An 18,546-nucleotide genomic window follows, 5' to 3' on the forward strand; every position below is an offset into this window, starting at 1 on the left:
GGTCATGTTTCTCGTTAGCAAGTAACCACCAACAACACGTACAACGCAAATCAAGGGCGCGTGCTGAGCATCTCCACGGCCTGCCTTGCTCTCAGAGACCAGCGCATAAGGCTGGGCACAGTATGGAGTAGGCCTCAGGATTCGGATAGGGTCCCTTTAATTCTTCCTCTTCCCAGCCAGCGAGGGGAGAAGGGGAGGAATTTTTGCATTAGACCCAAGAGACAAAGTGACGACATCGCAACGCGGGCACGAGCCGTTGCATCATCACGCCATGCTAGGGACAACATCAAGTCACAGACCCTAAATACACACGCCCGCTAGTACGAATACGATTACAGACGGTGCCTGCTAGTGGCTGGAGGTCCAAAGGCTTCGAATCAGTCTACTAGTGCTACTGAATGGAGCTTCTCCCTTGAGCTCAGCTTTGGAGCAGGTGGATCTGTGGGGTGGAGTCCACGGTCATGGTGCACGCACCTGCAAACGTGTGTGCAAACATACCCAGGGCACTTGCACGGCCCAGGCGTAGCCAAGCACTTCCACAGGCAGGGAGAGGAGACGCCCTCAGCTGTTCTTTTCAACCGCTGATCTTTACGTGAGAAACTAACTTCTCTCTCGGATTTTACATACGCTGGGGGAGGGGAATTTGAAGCGTGGCAGGAAACTGGGCTTTCCATAAGAGCTAGCGCCGTGTGGGCTGGAGAAACTTGTGTCATGAGATCCCGGCCACAGACAATAGCTATGGAAAGTTTGTGGGGGTGGCTTTTATACCCCAGACTTCCCCCCCCCCCCCGCCCAATCACATGTGCATTCAGGGGCAGGTTTTCAAGAACTCAGCACCCACCGTTGGGGCTACGTTTTCAAAGGCCATCACTCAAGGCCAGATTTCCCCGGCTAGCCCTGGGACCAGAGGTGCCGAGCTCTTGTGCGAATCCAGCCCTTGGAGCCCAGTTAAATGCCAGCCAGGCACATGCGGCCAGGATCAGCCCTCAATCCCTGGCTGGCTGATCTTCCCCGTAGCCCCTTTCTCCCCAGGCTCTGCCTGACAGACCTGAGGATCCAGCCGTTCAGAGGAAGTGCTTTGAAAACCAGCTGCGGGGTGGAGGCAGTGGGCCAGATGGAGGCAGCAGGAGGGCGGCGTGTCTCTAAGTGCCTTCCTGCCAGCCAGCGAGCGGTGGCAGGACCAAAAGAGGCCCCGTTTGGGATGGCGTAAGGAACACGAGCAGCGATGCCAGCGGATGAGAGGCTGTGACAGACGTTGCAATCCCATGCAGTATCCTTGGGGACCACTATGTTACGAATGGTTTATGTACAATTGTGTTGTACTTCCTCCCAGAGCTCCTGTTGAAACTAACCAGTGTGTGTGTGTGTGGGGGGGGTGGGGGGGGGGGGGGAATTACCTGCGATTATAGAGAACTCTGGAGAATTTCCATCCCATGGGGTGTTTGCATAGCCTGGTTCAAACTGGGCTTCCCAGAGACTCAAACAATGGAACTTAAACTGTCACCGGGTTTCTTTTGGATGCAGCAAATGGACAGGAACTTCTGTCCCAGGGGGCCCCAATCCTTGTGGAAGAGTTTGAGGGACTTTGGCCAACAAGGCCCCTTAAGATTGAGGGGTGCCCCTGGGGCAGCCATTCACATGCGTATAGGAACATCTCTTGCTTTTCAGGTTTCTCCGGAATGCTTTTCCCTTAAGAATAAAGGTGCTGGCTTAGAAGGCGCTGGGTGGTAACTTATCACACCACCCTGTGCGTAGCCCTCGGAGAGAAGGAAATGCACAACCGCTGGCAGAGTGGCTTGCTGGGGTATCTGTGACACTCAGAAAGTGAGGGGTGGAATAGGACGAAAGGATGGAGCCAGTCAAGCCCAGTGCGAATGGCCACGTACCTTGGACCTAGAGGACGAGGGGTGGATGCATCTGGGATGTAGGTTCATTGCATAGATTAACCGGAAAGTTAGCGCCTTCAGTGCCGGGTCTGTGCAGATGTGTCCTTAGACCCACTGAGGCCCGCCCTGGAATGCGGAGATGTCACCAGGACACGGGGCTGCCCTAAAGGGACTATTCCTCCACCCCCCTAAAGGTGGCATGCAGCAGCAGTCCAGGAGAGGGTGGATAGAGAACTTTGCTGTTACCACCACAGAGAACATGCCTGTTGGAGACATCTCCAAGGAACATTCCCTGGAGAACACGGCCCGCAGCCTCGATCCCTCTGACCCCCTTGGTATTCAACATCCCGAGAGCAGTCTGGGGCAGTACTTGGGCCAGCCTCAGAGAAAGCATTATCTAGCAGCTAGAAAAGCAGCCTGAAAGCCAGGACACCTGGATTCTAGCCCAACTTCAGAGGAAGTTGTGTCTAATGGCTAGAGAAGTGGGGGAAAGACTGCGAGCCAGGGACTTCTGCCATGGACTCGCTGCGTGATCACTAACAAATCACCTCTCCTCTCTGAGCCCCCATTTCCCCACCTGTACAACAGGGATAATGATACCAGCCCACTTCCCAGAGAGGTTGTGAGAGCTTGATTCACTGTTTGCCGAGAGCTTAGGGACCCTCCCCAGAGAGGGGGCAATAGCAGAACCTGGCTGAGAAGAGGAGGATTTGGGACAGAATCTAATAGAACCCTAAAGCTGAGTGAGAGCTGCTCCTTCTCCAAACAGAGCAGGCATATTTAAGACAGGGGGCGGAAGAAAGAGGAAAATTAGACATGTGACTTTAGCCCACGTGACTAGCCGAGGGCAAAGCTGGCCTTTTCCTCCCAGACCTCCCGGTCGCGCGGTAGAGTAATTATTAGGACCCCCCAGGTTTGTCTGACGCAAAACACACAAATTGGTGTTTATCGGCTGGCTTGTGGAGGCCAGGAAAGGTGACTCAGTAGAGAAGCGGCACTGGAAAGAGGTTGGGAGGGGACCTGGGGTTTATTTCCTGGAGTCACTCTGCTGAGTTGGCAGGTTACATGGAGATCTCCCCATCTGCCCACCACGGTCCCCACCCTGCAGCCAAACATCTAGCCAGCTCTGCCCACGTTGTGCCCATAGGCGGCCCTGGGTGCAGCTGTGCCCGCGCTGACAATCGTCTCAGTCTGAATGCCAGGCTGAGAGCAACCTGGCTCCGCCTGGGGGATTCCCACTCGGTAGCCTCAGGAGATGCTGTCTGCCAAGACACGGGCATACACACAAAAGCATTGAGACATCTTCTGAGTAGAAGTGGGAGAAGTTTTCCAGTAGAAACTTTTTTTTTTTTTTTTTTTTTGGAGTGAGGGGAGGGGAGATTTGGGTCGACAAATGTGTGTCCAAATCACCAAATCATTTTGGTAAAAAAAAAAAAAATTTCAGAGAAAAAAAAAAATCAAAATATGTTTTGTTTCTGAAAAACTTTTCCTTTCAAATTTGATCTCAATTTTATTCCAAAAAAAGGCTTTAAAAGCCTTGAACACAAAACTGAAACTTGAATTCAAATTTCAAGCACCCCAAAACTATGAGTGTGTTTGAGGTTCGGCCAGAAAAGTGGAAAAACAATCCATTATCCACAGATTCTCTGGCCAGAATGGACCACTGTGACCGACTCATCTGACCTGGTGTATAACACAAGCCATGGGACTGCCCCAAAACAATTCCTGCTTGAGCTAGAGCAGGTATTTTTGAAAGAACGTGTTTTAGGTCTAGTTCTGAGCCTGGCAAGACACCCGAGCCCCATCTGCACTGCACCACCTGCCTTTGCTAGATCCTGGTAGAGCTGCAGCCAGTGGGGAATTGATGGGCCCCATTTTTGCTGGAATTGGCAAAGCAAAAAGGGCTTCGTAGCCAAAGACTTTCCCTGCTCCCAAACGAGCTGATGCCCAGATACTGCAGTGATGGGCACAGGCCAAAGGCCTAGAGTCGCTAGACACAAACGGGTTGGGCTGGAAGAAAATTGGTCACTTTTAGAGAGGCTCTGAGAGGGTTTAGGGGGATCCTTTATGGCACGGGAAAGCGTTAGAAGATTCTCCCAGACAGATCCCTGTATTCAGGGAGAACCCCTGCCCACCCTCGCCAAGGACAGCATCCTATAGGTAGAGGGGTGCCCTAGTGCGACCCAGTACAGGAGAAGGCAGAACACCAGGCTGATCTGATGTGCAGCCCCTGACACACGACACGCTGGACAGCACAAAGGCTCGCTTCATCGCCACACCCAGCCGCAGTTCCCCATTCGGCACAAGGGAGCTTTGGGGTGACTTGTTTAGCGCTGATAAAAGGGCAGCAAGAGACGTGGGCAGCCCCTCCCCCAGCACGGGTGGCCGGCCCAGCATTGCCCCGCATCCGCTTGGCTGACATGCCTCTTCCACTCCCTCCAGATGTCTTGTCTGATTGCAGGGATGGCCCCAGAGCTTCCGTGGGGTGCTGCTTGAAGGGGGTGGGCAAGTGGGGAACTCGCGTTGCTAACGAGGGCAAGACAGGAGCAATCTTGTTCATCTGCCATCTCATTAACGTACGTTCAGCGTAGGCCACTTGGGGAAGAGAGTCTTAACCATGCCCTAAACGGCCAATAAAGCTCAAGGTTGGAGCCTTGGGAAGGGACGCTCCAGTCTCTTCGCCCCTAGGCTAGTGATGCTGCTGGGGCATGAGGGAAGAGAAGGAACAACGCCACCAGGCCTTTGCCACGCTCAGAGGAGAGAAGAGTCCACACATGGGGCATTCTGGCCTGTCAGAGAAGGGGCCACATGGGAGCAGGACCCCGTCAGACCAGGCCAACAGCCAGAGCTGCTTGTTTGGGTCAGACCCGGACATATGTAGACACGCACGTATGTCTTATGTACTTACATACTCCCCATATTTATCCTTACAACCCTGTGAGGCAAGGCAGGGCTATTTTCCTTTTTGTACAGATGGGAAACTGAGGCACAGAGCAGCTAAGTGACACAAGGAGTCTGTGGGAGGACAGGCACCCAGGTCTCCCAAGTTCTGGGCTAGTGCCCCAAGCACTGGGCCATGCTACTGTGCCAAAGAGCCATTACATCCATAGACATGTTAATAGACATGACCTGCACATGCATGAAGCCCACTTGGTCTGCACAAGCACCCAGAACATCCGTGTCAAGGCATGGCAACATGGGCATGTGTGCACAGACAGGCGTGCCTGCAGACATGCGTGTGCAAACACAAGCATCCACATGTACCGACACTCCCAGGCTGCAATGCACACACGCACGGCAGGCATACACGCGAGATGCTTGCACACAAACTCCACAAAGCTGGGAACCTCACGCTCGCCTCGGACTTGGGAACAAACACACTCCTGATACGTTCACATGGCACCAGGAGCCAGTAAAATAGGGCCCACCAACTCGCAACCTGCAGAGCATCAAGGATCCAGAGGCCAGGGAAGAACACGTCCAAAGAACTCTTAAAAGTTTATCAGCCCCTAGCACAGATCCTTTGACCAGCCAGGGCCCCTATCAGAGGGAGACGCGTGGCTGTTTATAGGCACGCAAGTGCCAGGCGCTCAAGGAATCCGGCGGCCAGAGGCTTTATCTGGGAGTTGGGCCCTGTGCCAAGGCCTGAAACAACAGTCGTTCCAAGGAGTCGCCTGGCTCTGACAGGGGTTGTGGGGGATGAGACACCAGAAAAGTACCAGATGGACCTGCCGCCACCTCTGTCACTGCAGACCCAGCTCAGGAGCAACCTGCTGCCCAGGCCAGAGATGATGCTGATGGGGCCAGGCCCCATGGTGCTGTCGGGGAGGTTGGTTTCCATCCAGTGGCTCCCCGACAGGCCCCACAGAGCGCCCACCCCGCCTCCCTGATGGGCCAACAGCCGCATGCCTGGACAGGCACCATCCACCAGGAGCCTGCTTCCCTGCAGGTGCCCACAAGGCTAAACTTCCCACTGGGCATGCTAAACGGGAGTGGGGAAGGCAGGAAAGGGACATGCACATTAGCAGGGTGCTTTCAGCCACGGCACTTGTAATGCAGCCATCACTGTGGTATTGGGGCACGAAGAGCAGTGCGTTGGGAGGCAGGCGAGAGTGCCACATGAGCGTACGGCTTTGTCTACACAGGGGCACTGAATTCACACCCTGCCTTAATCTGAATTAAAGTGGAATAGCTACTCTGGCATAACTGTGGACACTTTTATTCTAGAGTAAGAGCCCCTTATTCTGAATTAGGCCTGGGCTACATAGTCACACTCAGGAACATTAAACTGAATTAACTAAAAGATGTGAATTTAAAGAGTGGATTCGTTAAACTGCATGAAACCCCTGTGTGGATCCTCCCGTTCAGAATTACAGTGGCCTTAATTTGAATGAATTGAAGATGTCAGTGGAAGCAGGGGGAGGTGTGGGGTGCAGATGGGAGCAGGGGCGGTCCAGAGGTGCATTGTTGGAAATGGGGTGCGGGGGGCAGATGGGCAGGAGTGAGCATGTGTCTGTTAATCGCTTTTCCAGGCAGACCCTGCACTAACCCAGCCGGCTTCGCTTGTCTGTGCAGAGAAAATCCCCCTACAATCTCTTTTCCTCCCCATCAGCTGGCGCCGACGGCCGGCCCCGACCTGCCTGAGTGCAGGCTGGACCCCGCGGCCATGGCTGCCGCACAGGAACGCGCCTTGGGCCGGGCCTGATCGGAATTGCCCGTCCTGCCCCGACCTGCTCGGCTCGGATGAATCTTGCACCTGGAGCAGGGAGGAATCCACCACTTGCCAGAGCAGGGAACGTCCCTGCCAGGGCCCGTCTCACTGGTGCTATGAAGGCGGGACGGGGATGAGGGGGAGAACAGGAAAATTGCTCCAACCCACTGCCCACCCCACCTCAGTCACGTCAGAGGTTCCCAGCTCTAGGTGCTCATGGGAATCTCCACACCAGGCCTCGGGGAAGAGCCACTGGATCCACCCAAAACCAGACCCAACCCACCCATCTGCGAAGTATTACAGTAGTGCTGAGAGGTCCCAACTGACATCAAGGCTCCACTGGGCCGGGTGCTGCCCAGACACAGCGAGAGACAGTCCCTGCCCCAAAGAGCTCACAGGCTGAAGAGACATGGGGTAAGAGGGGAAACTGAGGCACAGAGGGGGAAGGGAGTTACCTAAGACAGTTCTAGCCCCACCTCTGATGTGGTCTCTGGAACCCCCTCGCCTTAGTATTGAGCACCTCACAGTCTGCAATATATTTATTCTCATGTAAGGCAGGGCAAGGCTACTATCCCCATTGGGGAAACTGAGGCACAGAGAGACTGAGTGACTTGCCCAAGGTCACGGAGGGAGTCTGTGGCGGAGTCCCTGGGCCATCCTGCCTCTCTGACCACTCTTCTGCTTCCCAATCCAGTGTTCTAGCCACTGGACAACACTTCCACCACGTGTTGGGCTGACTTCTCTCTCCCTTTGTGCCCCTTCTTGTGGTATCTAGCCAACAGCTTTGGGATCCCACCTCACACAACAATCCTAGAGCTGGCTCCCGGTTCGAGGCCGGGCTTCGAGCACATGGCTTGACACCTGGTCTGGGGCAGGTGGGGGAAAGGCAGATCTGTGCCTTCTCCACGGCTCCAAGCGCTAGGGAGTGAAGTGGGAGGATAGGCAGCTCCCACTGGGGGCCCGGAGGGTACCTTGGCCCGCCCAGAGAGACTGGGATAGAGTGATCCACGTGCCAAGGCCTCGCTCCGCAGCCCGCTTGCCTCCGGCCAGGGGCATGCACGGCCACAGGGACTTGCCTTAATGGAAGACTTGCATTGGCTGCCCCCCTTTCTCCAACCCCGTCCGCTCCCAGCCCTCGGGGAGGGTCAGACTGGCCCGAGTCGCCCTGCGCATGCCAGGGGAGCTCTGGATTTGGCCCAGATGCTCGTTGTAAGCCCCACACTGAGAACTCTGGCCAACTGACCCCTCCTCCCCCCATCTGCCCCAGACCCCAGCCCCTGCTCCACGCTCAGAGTGCCCTGTCCCCACCCACGTCGGCCCACAGACAGAGGCAATCCTGGCACAACAGCGGAGCAGAGAGGCGCCCTGGCTGAGCGCCATTTCCTTGAAGGAACACTGTGGGCGGCGGGGAGGAGAAGGAGGAGAGCCGATGACTCAAGTCCCTTGAGCCTAGACTCATGGGGCTCATTTCTCCTTTCACTTACCCGGGTGTAAACCCGGCTGCTATTTCAGCTGGCCGAAGGGATCAGCACCCAGGGGTTAGGTAGCAGAGGGGAAAAGAGACTGCGCAGCGAGATCCTAGCTCGTGGACCAGAGCAGGCTGGCTGGGGGGTTATATAGCACTCGGGGAAAGGCCGGGGGACATATCACTGCTGGGAATTCTACCTGCTGGGGCTATTCCTCTCCCATCTGTGCAGCTTTGGTGCCGGTATAAATCTGTCTGTTTCAGTGGAGTGGCTCCCAATTTACCCCACTGAGAGCAGGATCAGGCCTGGGGCTGTTTGACTCCATTGAATGCCAGGCACTGATGGTTCAGAAAGGGGCCAAATTCTCTCCCTTGACATCAGCGCATTGGTGCTGGCAGAGAGTCTGGCTCTGTAACATTATGTGCAGAATGTCATTAATACAGATGCAATTCAATGTCCTGGCAGAACGCACTGGGCCCAGCTAGTCTGTTTTTCAGGAAGGGGGTCAATACGAAGACGTTCGCACTGGCCTCTGGTTGCAACCCAGCGCGTTAGAGCGGGGGCTTCGGCGCCAGGACTCCTGGGTTTTATCCCTGGCTCTGGGAGGGGAGTGGGGTCTAGTGGTTAGAGCACACAAAGAGTAGTCTTGACCCCTGGCCCTGGGAGGGGAGTGTCACTTCGGGTCTGTCTACACTGCACGCTAAGCCTGGTCTCTGATTCAGGTCTGAGCCTAAGGCCCCTGCTTCTGTCCACCAACAAACCAGCCTGTCTCGGGTCAGCACTCAGGACTTGGGTCCTAGGCCCTGCTGAGGGGTTGGGTCAGCACCAGAGTCGTGCTGTGACTTGGGTCCAATCCCTCTGCCGCGTGGATGCGGCTCAATCCACAGCCCCCATCGGAAGGTCTGCGCAGAGCAGCATGGACACCACAAGCCCGGGTCCTGCAGATCTGGGCTTAGGCTGCTGAGTGGTCAGAGCAGGGTAGTGGGAATCAGGCCTCTGGGGTTCGGTCCCTGGCTCTGCTGCTGGCTTCCCAGCAGACCCTTTCCCTGCAAAGCGGCGAGGATACTGACCTGCATCGGAGAGTTTGGGACACGCGCTCCGTGGAGCAAGGAGACCAGAACAGGCTAGAGCGGCCCTTAGACTCCGTTACGCCATCTCCCTGCCTAACCAGGAACGTCTGCATCACAGTTTGCCTGCTCACCCCCTTTTGCCAGCACTGAATTCACTTTGCAAGCAACAGGGTGCACGGCCCGCGGGTAAAAAACCAGCTCGGGGCCTGATTTGCCTCTCGTTCCCGCTGGGGTCAGTGGGGCGTAACTCTGCGGCCCGCGATGGCATTAGAGCCCTGTAGGTGAGAGGAGACGGGGCCCTGGATCCAACTCTGAAGTGGCTCAGCGGATTGGGTGGTCTGGGCCTGCTGCAGTGCGGGGTCAGTTGCAGCAGAGCGTGTCTGAGGGAACCGCCGCCCTCCCTTCCACGCACATCCCCAGGCTGGGGGGTCAGATACCCAGCCAGGGCCGCTGTGATTCATGCTCCTTTGTCAGCGGTTCAGGATTTCACCCCAGTTCTCCATTCACAAACCGAAAAGGGGAAAGACACCGACCAGCGAGACTGACCACCCGCATGACTCTGCAGAATCCTGCCTCCCCCGCACCCTGGTGCCAATCCTGCCCCATGTGCAACTGGGGGGCGGGGGGGAAGAGGTGCATTCTGATCTGGGCTGGTCCTCTGCTGACTCCCAGTTCACACCAGAGAAAGGCAGAGGAGAACTAGGCCCAGGGTCAATAATTAAATGGCTCCTTCCTACACCGCATATCTGCCCTGGGCCAAGTGTGAGTTTGGCATGGCCGCTCAGGGTCTGTCTACACTGCAATGCAAGCCCAAGGTGAGTAGAACCCGAGTTAGCAGCCCCTGGGTTTGAACGTCTACACTCATCTGTAACCCCAGGTTAGGAATTGTTGAACCCTGGATCCCAACCTGAGCCTCCGCTGCATTACGCGGGCCCGAGTCCAAACCCCCAGACCCCAGCATCGCTTCAAAAAAAAGGAAAAGAGCCCATGCCATGCACTCATTCCAGGGCCTTTCCCTACAGCCCAGCGCTGCCGAATGCGAAGCCTGATGCGAGCCCAACCCGCTGACCCAGTAACCCTGGTGCCATCCCATCGGGCAGCCCGGCGAGTAGAGAACAGGGGCAGGGCAGGGTGTGGCGAAGCAAGCATGCCCTCGACTTGCGCAATGCACTATTTTATTTAGCCGCTGCTGTCGTCTAGCAACTGCAGGGATGGTCCGACATGAACAGCAGGAGGCGGGTGAGGGCAGTGCCAATGGGTGTGACTGCCCTGGGGCCAACTGTGCCAAGACAGCTGGGCTACTAGATCCGTGTGCCAGGGATACTTCAAGTGGCCTCCTGGACAAGCGTCTGTGGGGGTTTGGTGCTCACTGGTGAGAGTCTCTGTTCGCAAGATTCAAACGTGCACCAGGCATGCTAGTTTCATACTAATTTAGGGCTTGTCTACACATTGATTTATTCCTGATTAACTCCCTGTGTGGACGCACTTTGTTCTGGAATAAGGGCTTGTTTACACAGGGACATTCAGGAAAGTTAACCCTAATTAACTGAAGGTGGGAATTTGAAGCGGATTAGTTAAATATCACATTCGGTCCCTCTGCAGATGCTGTGATTCAGAATTAAAGCTGTCTTAATGCAGTTTAGTTTAATTCATTTTGGAAGTGAATTAAGATCAACTGAATTAAGGCCACTCTTAATTTTTGAGGGTGTTCATACAGGGGTTTAATGCGGCATAGTTAATCCTCTTTAAATTTACACCCCTCCTTAATCCAAATTAATTTCCCCATGTAGACAAACCCTTAGTCCTAATTTTCCTTCCAGGTGGGACTAAGGCAGAGAATTTGGATCGATTCATTCTCTTCAGCTCACCCTACTGTAGCGCTCATGGCTGTTGTAGTAATCCAGGCTCGTTGTGCAGACTGGACCTGCAGCACGACCAGATCCACACTACAAACCGGAACGCTGCCTGGCATCGGCAGAAAGCACAGCCACATAGCTACTCCATCCCCGACAACACGGCTGTGTGTGTAACACAGACTTGGGTCTCGGCATGGAGCTCAACGGGCCTGGCAACAACACATTGATTTATGACAGTAGCCCCGAGAAACGCCAGCCCTGATCTGGGCCAGGCACTACACATTGGGGCAGGGACAGTCCCTGCCCCAAAGAGCTTACAGTCTAAATAGACCAGTCAGCTAAAGGATGGGAGGGGAAACTGAGGCACAGAGAGGGGTAGTGGCTAGGTCACACAGCAGGTCAGAGCCAGGAACAGAACCCAGGACTCCTGAGACCACCCCCCCCAAGCCTAACCACTAGGCAACATTGCCTCTGCAACACCATCCTGAAGGTCAACAAACTCAGGCTGTCAGGCCCAGGGGAAAGGCAGGAGAAGCAAAGCCACATGGCAGGGCTGAAAGGACTCTTCCCCCAGACATACTAGTCCAGGAACTCCAAGCTCTGGCCCCCCACCGGATCTCCGCTGCACAAAGAGCTATCCAGACGAGGCCTCCCGCTTTAGCTCCAGGCCATTCCTCCTTGTTCCCCCCTCATCTCATCGGAGACTGAGCAATTCCTATCCGTATTGTTCTGTGTAGATATTTATAGCCTCCGTTCACCTCCCCCGACCCCAGCCCAGCCTTCTCTTTCCGGGGCCAGTATAAATTTAGTTCCCTGCTTTCACTACCGCAGCCTAGTGAAAAATCGCAAGCGTCTCCTCTGTACCTAGATCAGCTGGCGGGGAGGAGGGGAAAAGGAGATGTTCTGTGGTTTCACTGAGACATGGGGTCCCTGTTCCAGGTTGTCTACAGACCAGATAAGGAGGAGGTGGAAGAGGAGACATGTGACAAGACAGACAATAATACCGTGAACTTCTGTAGCGCCTTCGACCTGCACTTCAAACCCACAGCGGAGGAGGGATTTTCACCTCTCCACTTTACAGGGAGGGAAACTGAGGCGCCACAGGGCACGTCACTAGTCAGCAGCAGAACCCAGGAGTCCTGTCCCGTGGTCACTAGACCATGTCGATTTCCACCCCACTGGCATAGCAGCAAGAGATGTGCCATGACCCATGGGATGATCCACAGCGGTAAGAGCAAGCTCGGTTTGCAACGCCAGGGTCCTCAGCGCTGGGCTGATGGGGAGGCACCTCTCAAAGGACAAAGAGCCATGAAGGAGGTGAACGGTTCTTCCACCCCCTGCAGAACCGCTCATGCCCGCTCAAAGAGGCTACCCTACTGGGGAGCAACTCCACGCAGCAAACCCTGCTGTACAGCCGCTGAACTGATCGAGAAGCCGCCCGGCCGCAGCCCTGGGCCAAACCTCGTAGCCCAAAATTCCTACGTGCCAGGAAGTCACCACGGGCAGACCCCTCTGCTCGGCTCCCAGCGTGAGTGGGTGAGAGGGGGAGGGGAAGAGAGGCATCCGCAGAAGCAGTTTTTATGTTAGCCGGTCACGGAACCAGAACAAAAATGAATAGAAAGAAAAAAAAAAATCCCCCTTCCCCCCCGAAACACACAAACTGGTTTAGAACATAGCTGCGAGCCAGCCGCCTGCCCCCGGGGCGACCAGTCTGTGCACGGAGCTGCCACATGGACCCGGCCAGCCCCATCACAAACGGCCGCTCTGTTCCCCCCTGGCAGGGCCGTGGCTACGCTCAGACCCAGGGAACTCTTCAACTGGGCGGCCGCTGACAAGGATGCTCACGAATTCCATCTGCCTTGGAAACGCCGGCTCCAAACCGCCAACACAATTCACGATTCAGCTCCGCCGGGCCAGACCCCCAGCTGGTGCAAATCAGGGCCACTCTGCTGACGTCAATGGAGGAACACGGATTCACATCCGCTGGGGAATCGGAGGTGGAGAGAGACAGGGGCTGCTGCAAACAGCAGGTGCTGCGAAGCAGAAGGTCCTTGCTCCCACAGCAGAGGGATGGTGGAAAGGGATAAAGAAGAGGGCAAAGAGGGAAGCGAGCAGGGGATGGGAGCAAAGCAGGATACAGGGCAGCAGGTGCAGAGGAGAAAGCTCTGCTGAAGGGCAGAAGGAGCAGAGAGGGGGTTAGCTGCAGTGAGACGCATGGGAGGGTTTGAGACGCTCGGGAGGCGATTCTGAACCACGGGTAGCAGCGGCAGGAGTTCTGAGGGGACATCTGAGCTGCGGCAGCAGGGCCCAGCTCACCCTGCGTTCAGGGCGAGATCAGAGGCTACGATGGAGGAGAATGAGGTTGCCCGTTACCAAGGGCTTTAGCTTTCCTGGACCGGATCCTCAGCTGGTGGAAATCAGCACAGCTCTGCTCTTTGCTGTATCTCGTGATAGAGCGATGCTGATTTCCACCAGCCGAGGACCCAGCCCCCCATTTGTCACGTATTAGTGTGTGTTCCAGCTTTGTGTGTATTTTCTTTGCACCTCATCTTCCTCTTTGGGAGCCTGATTCGGATCTCACATCACTGGAGTCACCCCTGGTTGATGCAGGGGTGAGAAGAGAATCGGGTCTCTGGGGTCTGTGCTGTGTCAGGCAGCATGGAGACAGAAGTCACGTCCAGGAAAGTACGCCCTGATAATACATGTTGAGTTTGCAGGGACTGTCTCTTTGCTTGGTCTCTGTACAGTGCCTAGCGCAATGGGGGCTGGACCATTGACTGAGGCTTCCTACTGCAATGCTGTCTGTTGTCCCCGGATCCCCCACAGCCTGGGAGAAGGGGGTGCAAATGCTTCTCTGAAACCCACCCATGGTGCTCCCCACCCGCTCTGCTAAATGACTGAGACTGTTCCTCCAGCAACTGCTGAATGAGAAGAAATCAACAGTCCACAGAGAAGATTCCCCCCCTCCCTGGCCCGCTCTTGCGAGCGGAAAATCTGCTCAGCCCCAAAGACAGAGCATTCCTCAGCCTGCCAAAGGCTCATTGTGCCCTGGCCCAGCCGCTGGCATTTGCAGAGCTCGGCTAAATTCCATTAACCCTCTGCGGGGCGCATTGGACTAGCCAGGCAGTACCGCTTCCGGTCGGGCTCCCTCTGACCCATCACCATCCCACGCTTTGGCCCCAGACTAAGTGCTGAGCAGAGCTGGGCCTCTTTTCTGCCCTCAGCATCAGAGCGAGCCCTCCCGGCCTTGATGCCTTGTGCATTAGTCCAGTTTTGAGTGGTTACTCCGGGGCAGCAGCATTCTAGCAGCACGGCCTGGCGGCGAGCCACACCTGGGACGTCCCCGTGCCGCTGGCAGGAAAGACGATGAGATGGGACGCGCCACCCCTTCCCCTGATCTCCTCAGAGTCTAAGCACCCTTCACAAGAAAGCCAGCCAGCTGCATGCAGGCTTTGTGGTCATATTCAGGTCACCTCTGCTCCGGGCCAATCATTCCCCTTCACGCCCCTTTTTTGGGCTTTATAATCCTGGCCTAAGGGCATTGGGACTCAAGAGATCTGGGTTCTGCGATCGGGCTGCTCCACTGCCCTACCATTATCCAGTGCAAAGCTCTCTGGGCATGTCTCCACCGCAATGAAAAACCCGCGGCACCAAGCCTCGGGGCCCGAGTCGGCTCAGGCTGCGGGGCCAAAAACAGCAGTGGAGACATTTGGGCTTGGGCAGGAGCCTGGTTTCTGACAAACTCCCCCTCACAGGGTCTCAGAGCTCAACCTGAGCATCTACACTGCAATTATTGGCCCCCTGAGCCAGCGGACCCAAGCCAGCCGCTGCTGGGCTGCGGATCTTTGACTGTGGTGTGGACATACCCTCTGCAACTGTTTCCCCTCCCGTCCTCCGTCTATTTAGACCAGGCACTCTTCAGGGTAAGGACTCTCTCTCTCTCACTGTGTCTGTGCAGCGCCCAGCACAAGGGGAGCCCAGAGACCATCTTTTCGTTCTGTATTTGTACTGCCCCGGCACCAAGGGGTCCTGATCCGTGACCAGGGCTCCTAGGTACTATGGGAACACAAATCAAATATTATTTAGTACCACAATGGAGGCAAACTTGTCCCAAATCAGGGGTGATTGGATTATCTGTTTTGGCTTAGTTCACCATAGTGATCACAGCCAGATAGGAAATTCATACCCAGGTGCCCCTAAAAGTCAAGTGGTGCCTGGATCCCACGGCTAGGTCTGGGCTCACCGCTAAGGCAAACACATGCAGCCTCTCTCTCCAGAAGCCAATGAGCCAAATCCTCAGCTGGTGTAAATTAGTTTTGCCTCACTAAAGTCAACGGAGCAATGAGGGTTTATTCCAGTCAGGGATCTAGCCCTGGCTTTTAAAGAGATGGGCCAACCATAAGATATTCAGCTAAGTACTGAAGGACCAAGTTCGGCTCAGATACCTGCCTATCCTCTTTAGCCCAGCTGGGATAAATCGACCTTGCTCTACTGACGCGGCTTTACCCCAGCTGCGGATCTAGCCCTTTGACATTGGAGGTTTGCATAACCACAGCTGAGAACTGAAGCTGCACCCATGTGGGTCTGAAAAACCAGGCTAGGGATGGCAAGATTTCAAACATGCATCCATCCCCAGCCAAGAATACTGTGAGAACGAGCCTTTTGCATAGCATTTCAGGGCTTCTCCTGCTGGGAACAGCACAGGCAACAAGAGATGTTGGGTATTTAATCAAGATCCTTCTTTGCTACTGTGTGGAACAATGGGTGCCCAACAGGCCACACAGGGGTAGCAAAATTAAACCCTGCTCCTGAAAAATGCAACACAGTTTAATTTCCCCGTTAAGTCCTTGGGAGGCTGTGAGAGTCTCAAACATGCCCAAAGGCAGTGAGTCACGGTGTTTATTCTGCAGGGCTGTAACCGTGCTGACCAGAGGAGTTTCTTCATAGATCCACAATTGTAAAATCAGATAGGACGCACGGTGATCACCTCATCTCATCTCCTGCAAAGCACAGTCCAGAGAACCTATGCAAAATCATTCCTGTTTCAGCTAGAGCATCTCTTTCAGAAGAGGCGGCTTGAAGAGGTCTAGGTTGGATATTAGGAAAAACTATTTCACTAGGAGGGTGGTGAAGCACTGGAATGGGTTACCTAGGGAGGTGGTGGAATCTCCTTCCTTAGAAGTTCTTAAGGTCAGGCTTGACAAAGCCCTGGCTGGGATGATTTAGTTGGTGTTGGTCCTGCTTTAAGCAGGGGGTTGGACTAGGTGACCTACTGAGGTCCCTTCCAACTGTAATCTTCTAGGATTTCAAAATCGCCAGTGATGATGGAGAACCCACCACGACCCCTGGGGAACTGTTCCCATGATCTCAAGCGTCTCATTCAAACACACCAAAAATCTATCAGTCAATCCTTCATCACAAGAGAGATTGTTTAAGAAAAGCAAAGGCCTTACAATTAATCCACACTAAGGGAGTTTTCCCTCCAAGGGACGGAGGCTGGACAGGTCTGACTCTTCCCACGGGCTAGATTCTGTCCTCGTTACCAGCAGTGCATCCCCACCGAACGAGGCCAGAATCGAGCCCAGCTTCTGCCGAGATGGGGCGGTAGGTTTTCCCCGTGAGGGATTTGCAAACCATGCTTTGCTGACAAGGAAAGGTTCTGGGGACCCAATCTTGCTTCCACAGACAACACGACTGGGCCCACTTGTTCCTAAAGCCCTTTGGAAGGCAAGGGAACCATCCGGTTCTCAGCTTAACAGGCCAGACAGCCTCACACACACACACTCTTGCAGCCCCCAGTCTGGCCGCTTTCATGTTGAGAAATCCTGCAGCGGCAGGCAGCACGTCACAGGCGTGGGATCCTGCCAGGGCCGGAGTGCCCCACTGTCCTGGACTCTGTGGGGGGTTCCACGTGAAGCAATTGTCTAGATATAATCAGGGCTCTGATGCGGTCTCAGGGGGTCTCCGGTTTCTTACTCACCACTGAATCAGCACAGCAAAGGGATCACTGGGGCAGGAAGGTTCCCCAGAAGGCTTGACATTATTGACATTTCGGCCCCTGCCACAGAGGTCCTGGGCTTGAGCCTGACCTCATGTCAGGGTCACAGCTTGGGGGAGGGAGGGGTCACACTATTGGGGGGAACAAACTGCTCCAGCTCCATGTTCTCATAACAGGGCCAATTGCTGCATAACCAGCAAAGACCCAAAGGCACACAAAGGCGAGAGGGAAAGGTGCAGTCCCCGTCCCCTACCCGTTCGGATTGAAGTCACCAGTTTCACCATCAGGAACACGCCGCCCAGAGCCAGGGCACGACCCTGCGAACCCCTCACTCTCTCCAGGAGTAAGGGCTGGCTCGAGGAGAAAGGGTTAAACCTTCCCCTTTCATCAGCAAAGGAGACACGCTACACCACCAGGCCCTCCACCCTGCCAGCCAGTCGCTCAGGGGTTTGCAAGTCAGAGCCTGCAGTTCTTTGCTCCTCGTCACCCTGCCCCATTATTCACTGGGAGAGGAGACAGAGTTATTTGAACTCCCGGCCTCTCCGGCTTAAATTCAAACACATGTATGAAAAGAGAGGAAACTTCCGGCCCCATCCCCCCCGCCCCCCTTCCCCCTTTTCTGTTGCAGGTTTTCAATATTTTAAGCCCTGGAAAAGCATTTCACCTACCTGCTTAAAAACACCCCCCCACACACAGTTACAGGAAAGGGCGGGGGGCTTTCCCACAAGTCCCAGTTCGAATCTGAATCAATGGGACGCTTTCAAGCCAGACTCTGGAATTTTTTTTTAAGAGCTCCTGAAGGTGCAATCGGGTTTCACTTCAGAGAAAGTAACAGGCGGGGGAAGAACTGCCTGTGAACTGAGCGAAGCGTGGCAGAGCCATGTTGCTTTCAAACACTCTCTCCTTCCCCACCCCTGGGGAAAGGAATCAAGCCAGGCTGTTGCCCTAGCGAAGGCGAAGAAGCCCCTTGTCTGAGCCACTAAACACCCCCCGCCGCCTTGTGCCTTGTCTCCCACGCACGGGGCTGCCGCTGCCAGGACACAGCGTGAAATTAACCAGGGTGAAATTAACCAGGGCGTAATTAACCAGGGCGTAGATTCTATTGAAATAAAAAAAAAATCAAGTCATCTCCTTACCTTCCCCTCCTAGCAGCCCGATCCCAGCGGTGCTTTCTCCAGGGCTTTCCACCCCGGCCCGGCTCTCTGTACCCGCTAAGGAGGAGGAAACTTTCCTTGGGAACTTCAACCCTTGCCCGAGGTGTGGTTTGGCTAGAGAGGAGCAAGGAAATGCTCGGGTTTCAACACACTGGTTCTTAAATAGGCGCTCTCCGGAGGCGCAGCACCGACCCTGGCCACCGGCAGGCATTGCACAAGCCTGGAAAGGATGTCAGAACAGCCCGGCCGCTTTTCCCTTCGTGCTGGCCACATTAACTCTCAGCTGTCCGAGCTCCTGGCCAGATGAGAGGAACACACTGGATCTAGCCAGTTTAAAGCCCTGGCTGGGATGATTTCATTGGGGATCGGTCCTGCTTTGAGCAGGGGGTTGGACTAGGTGACCTC

At 55.1% G+C, this 18,546-nt stretch overlaps 1 protein-coding gene across 1 annotated transcript in view; it reads right to left on the minus strand.

Moving 5' to 3' along the window:
• The window catches only part of CDC42SE1 (CDC42 small effector 1), a 54,989-nt gene extending 36,729 nt beyond the window's left edge, over window positions 1-18,260 (minus strand). The window contains exon 1 of the mRNA XM_077840816.1: window positions 18,124-18,260. The gene's annotated coding sequence lies outside the window, so the exon portion shown is untranslated. The remainder of the gene's footprint in view (window positions 1-18,123) is intronic.
• Between the last annotated feature and the right edge of the window lie 286 nt (window positions 18,261-18,546).

The sequence above is a fragment of the Eretmochelys imbricata genome, chromosome 24, assembly GCF_965152235.1.
Source record: "Eretmochelys imbricata isolate rEreImb1 chromosome 24, rEreImb1.hap1, whole genome shotgun sequence".
NCBI lineage: Eukaryota > Metazoa > Chordata > Testudines > Cheloniidae > Eretmochelys > Eretmochelys imbricata.